General features: G+C 45.7%; 1 long non-coding RNA gene across 1 annotated transcript; it reads left to right on the forward strand.

Moving 5' to 3' along the window:
• On the forward strand, positions 1–1,973 carry LOC138581294 (uncharacterized). Its single transcript, XR_011304509.1, has 3 exons — positions 1–1,382; positions 1,481–1,588; positions 1,791–1,973. It is a non-coding gene; the product is annotated as an uncharacterized lncRNA (long non-coding RNA).
• The last annotated feature ends 3,160 nt before the right edge of the window (positions 1,974–5,133 follow it).

A 5,133-nucleotide genomic window follows, 5' to 3' on the forward strand; every position in this document is an offset into this window, starting at 1 on the left:
TTTCCTATCCGTTTATTATTTCGGCCCGACCTGTACACAAATACCTAATAAACCATTGTGCACTTTTACATTTGAGTCAGTGTTGCCTGTTGATCCTGGTGACCATCCTGGCAAGGTTTTTTTTCTGTAAAGGGAGTGTTGGAGATTAAGCAGTTTCTCCCACAAGCTGGGGGTTCTCCTGTGTTTTCTTTTTGTAGAGGCTTGATGTTAGCATATTTGAAGTCTCGAACAATACTTTGCTGATTAACCAGTTGAAGAGCGATTGGAAGAAGATGGTGAGCCAAGGTTGTTGTTTTATGGCTTTGCATATGTTTGGCAGACATGATGTTTCGGATGAATCTGTATAGTTGCTTGAACAGAATGTGTTTACGAATTATTGCATGGAGAAAAAGTGGAAGCATCCTGGTGAGGCTGTACTAGGTGCTGTTTCCATTTAGTAGTTTGGTGATGGCATGTTGTTCTTTTTGCCCACATGGTCTTTGAGTTGTACGATTTCTGTCACTAAAGAAGGGGAAGATTGATTTCCAGGTTTCTTATAATGATGTTATGTTGGCAGGTTGGTGGGTTTTTTACTTCAATGATTTGACAGTTTACCACTCTTATGTTTAAATACATGTACGCCTTGTGCATTGTTTGTTTACACTTTTTTTTCTCCTATTACTAATTTACTAATATGCTGACTTGCATCCTTTACTACCCTGATCCCATGTGACTGGTATATTAACCTCGTTGTTTATCCCGGACCTTGGTCTGGGACCCAATGTGCCGTCTCTCGGGGCGACACCACCCTCAACGAGATTATTAAACACGAACTGCCTTTTTTGGACTGTATGTGTCTACATGCACTGTATATTTCAATATATGAATTGCTGTACTAACATTAGTTATGTACTATCTCTCCCTAGTAATGCCACTAGCATGTTCTGTTTGTACTTTACATTTTAGCAATGCCACTAGCATGCTGTATTTCTATTTTGCAACATTACTTCTCTTCAGCTTACTTTTCTTCAGCTTACTTATTTTCCTTTTTGATATGGCTTTACTGTTGACCATGTTCTGCTCAGCATTTGTTACCTCGAGACCTATCTTCACTCGAGTATTTCTTCTATTTCCATGCAGATTTTTCACATTTTTTTGATTTTGATATCATTCTTATTTAGTAAATCATGTGAATATACCCCATAATATAATATTTTTCTCAGATCTGCAGGCTTACCCCTGCTCTACACCTTAGTTCCGTGAGCATCGGCCACCCAATGGCACGGCGATGGTCACGTGTTCCTACAACAAGCGGTTACCTAGGCGACCGCCTTACACAGCATTTCGCTATCCGGAATCGGCTTCTGCACGCAGAAGTATTCTCTCGCTCAGTATACACGGAGGTAAGCGACGCGATCGCGTCAGATTTTATTTAACTGCAGTTTTGTATCTGTCCATAGCCTCATAACCCTAGCTACCCGGATCTTTATCTTCCCACTAGATATTGTGACCGTTTCAATATCTCAACGGCTGTATGCACGCTACAATGTTGCGCCCCGCTCTCTCTGGGCTCTACAACGTATGTTTTTACACATGCAACATCATTAAGGTAATATTACTTTCTCACATTTTTATTTTTTCTGTGTTTCTATTCCATTCCATTCATTATTTCTGTTTATTTCTATTTTTTCTATATTTCGCTTGCACCATGGGACTATCCATTGACTGGTATGTTTAAATCACTTTGATTATTTATATGTAATGGCATTACTATTATTGTTGCACTTTGCTTTTGATTTGGAACTGTGTAGACTGGCCCTGAAGAAGGAAATTTTTCCGAAATGCATTGGCCCTATTCTATTGTACATGTGTGTTGCGGCAACATTCCTCCCACTAAGAAAATATTAGTGACAGCTTTATGTTTTGGATCAACTAAAATTTGAAAAACCAACTGATTACTTCATGCATTCATTTTTTTGAGCATTAAAATACTTTTGGACACAAGAAAGTTTTTGAACTTTATAACTTGACGCCCATATCTGGGCCATTTTGAGAGCGGCTGTGTGACCTTGTATTCATACTCGGTCTCCTGATTTTGTTGTGTTTTGTAGTCAGAGTGTCTCCAGACTTGTCGCAGCCAGCTCCTTTTGAACTTCAATGAGTATAATAGTATATATGGACTTTGAATTGAAGAATATTTCTAAACAGTGGTGCCTACTTCTCTGTTTACATCTGAGAGCATTACCTTGATTCTAGGCCATTTGGACTTTCTTGGCATTTGTGCCTCTGATCTGCAAGCTTGAAGTTGTCGTCAGTAAGTGGGTTTGTCCATGGACTAATCATTCTTTCCTCCAAATTAGTTCCACCCTCCTGTGAGATTGATGAGCTTGATTATGTACAATCTAGTGGCATATTATTTTTGGGAAGTGTAACATTTTAATTTGGCTTGAGGTTTTTACATTTTGTGAGGATGAACTTGGTGGCATCCAGATTAAAAATGAATTTAGGAAGTAATGATTAGCAGAAAGTAAAGAAACACTTGCTGTGGGATGAGGAGAAGGCAGCAGTCACACGAGTCAACACAGAATACTCAAAGTAACTCCTGTCTACGTTTACTGCTTATCTTGTCAGGAGCTTTGTCATTGTCCAGTAGTGAGACTTAAAAAGAGAATTTGGGGGAGGCATTTTTTGGGAGCCTCGGGTTTTGATACTAATAACTCTTTTAGGAGTGGGCCTTTTATCACCGTAACCCAAAGCAGGCCCACCCTTAAAGAGTAAGTGCACGCGTTGTCCTTAAAGCAAGTTCACTGTACAAACAGCTGGGAGAGCTTAAATGACATCAAAGAGTCAAACTAACATGTCTCGTTGAACCACAGAAAGAACACACATTTTATACAATTTTCAACAGTTAAAACACTCCCAGGTGTTTTGTTACAAAGTCAAACCCCACACTTGGTTGGTTAAACCTATACAATGTAACCATATTCACTTCAGTTCCCACACTTCTTATCGGATACATTCTGGACAATTTGTTTGATGATTCATGTTTCTTTTGTCCAAAGGATTGTGGAGACTGCGACCGCCAAGCCTTTGTGGACTATAACTTGACTAAATGTGATTAATATGATTGTGCAACAAGGAAACTACTAACAGATGGTAGTATGGTTTTTGTGTCTAAAATTATTATTGTGTGGGGGCGCTTTTGAGCAGCCTGGAAAATGGCTGCTTATCTTTTGGGCTCCGTGCATCTCCGACACGAAATCCGGCATCAAAGTTGTATATTTTATTTAGCTAACTGTGAATCCTATCATCCTGTACGGCTGCTGGCTTGGGTTACAGTCTCCTTCAACCCCGGACTAAATCGGAGCTGTGACGCCCTAGTACTGCTGTCTGCTATCCTGGTGGTGTGTACGGCCTCATCGATGGCCGAGTCGGCCCGTGGCTGCAGTGCGTGGGAGGCTGCCGCCCCTGTCCTGGTCTGCGGCTGACCCGCTCCTGGGATCTGTGCGACCTGCGGTGGTGGGGGACGTGGGGTGTTTCGCCCCCCTGCATCATTGTCGGGGGCGCTGGCGCTCCGGCGCTGGGTGCGGACTGCTTATTGCCGGCGGCCGCCGCTCGGTGGGAAGACCTCAGCGGGGAGGGCCGCCATCCACCTACTGCCCCTCTATTTGGAACCGGCGGGCTGGCTGGCGCTGTGTGCCCTGCCCCCCCCTCTGTGACCGTTGCCCCACCGATCATCGTAGCCGCAGCTGGCGTCACCTAATATGGATACTTCCCGGGCCAGGCGGCCCTGTTTGCTGTCTCCTTGGCGGAGCGCGGCCTGCAGGACTCTATTGACTGCTCCACCACTGTACCCTTCTGGCCTTGGCGACCTGCCGGGGGGCCGCTGGTTTTCTCCTGCACCCTGAATGCGGATCGGACCGCAACGGATTCAGGTAGGGGATTGTGTGTGCCCCCAGATAGGAACCCCGGATGCCGGGTGGTGCCAGGCCTGGAGTGGAGCCTGCTCCTCCTTACCGTGTCATCTACCCTCCCACTGGGGCTCTACTCCACAGCACCGCACTGGAACTGCTATCAGTGCATGGGCTGTGGTGTGTGTCTTTGCTTGCAGCCCATGCCGCCATAATATTCCTGCAGTGTGGTCTGGCGCACGTGATTTCCTCTCCTGACTGGGGACACGTAATCCTCATTGCATTCATTGGGTGCTGGACAGCACTTACTCTCTGCAACTGTTGATTACCCTGGGTGATCTGTGACCACTGGTGACTGTGTACGTCCTGTTTTCATTGCCACTGCCATTCCTCATCATACTGTTGGGTCCCACAACACTCTGAATGCGGCTCATCGTGGTTGCTGCACTCACACACTGGGGCCTCCCTTGCAGCCGTGTGGTCTCCGTATAGCTGTGCCTTCAACTCCAACTTCCTGCCCCGCTGCTGTACTACCCAGTTGCCAGCTGACTTCATTATCGACAACTGCACTGTCCGTTAGAACCATACGCCTGATATATTGGGACTACAGGGAACCATTGGCCACACTGCAATGTCGAACAGAGCCAGTGGTAATAACAAAATGGGTGCCATGGACAAATTTGCCAAGGCAGCACCTCAGCCGGAGCCGGGGCACACATCTGCAAATCAGGAAGAAACTGACTCACGTCCAAGCACGCCAACCCCTGACTTTGCCACAATGATGGAATCCATGGCCAAAAACTTTGCCTCTTTTCATGAAAAACTGGACGACATTAATGCCAATGTTGCATCACTTAAATCTCAGATTGATCAGGCTGGTGCCAGGATCACTGAGGCGGAATCCAGAAATGGCACCAATGAGGATGCTCTGCATATGCTCCAGGACACTGTTGCATCACTCATGAAGACGGTCAGGGCAAAGTGCGATGATTTGGAGTCCAGATCGCGTCGAAACAATGTTCGGATTATCAGGGTCCCTGAAAATGCCCTCAAAGGGCGCATGGAGTTGGCAGTTGAGAACTGCTTGATGGCCCCGATTTGTCCCCCTTCTTTACGGTTGAACGTGCTCATCGGGCCCTCTCACCGCGGCCTAAACCTGGTCACTTTCCCAGACCTATCATCGCCAGGATCCTCAACTATCGTGACAGAGATCACATTCTTCGCCTTTCACGAGAAAAGGGTG

The sequence above is a fragment of the Ambystoma mexicanum genome, chromosome 3p (assembly GCF_040938575.1).
Source record: "Ambystoma mexicanum isolate Mex_15411 chromosome 3p, UKY_AmexF1_1, whole genome shotgun sequence".
NCBI classification, from domain to species: domain Eukaryota; kingdom Metazoa; phylum Chordata; class Amphibia; order Caudata; family Ambystomatidae; genus Ambystoma; species Ambystoma mexicanum.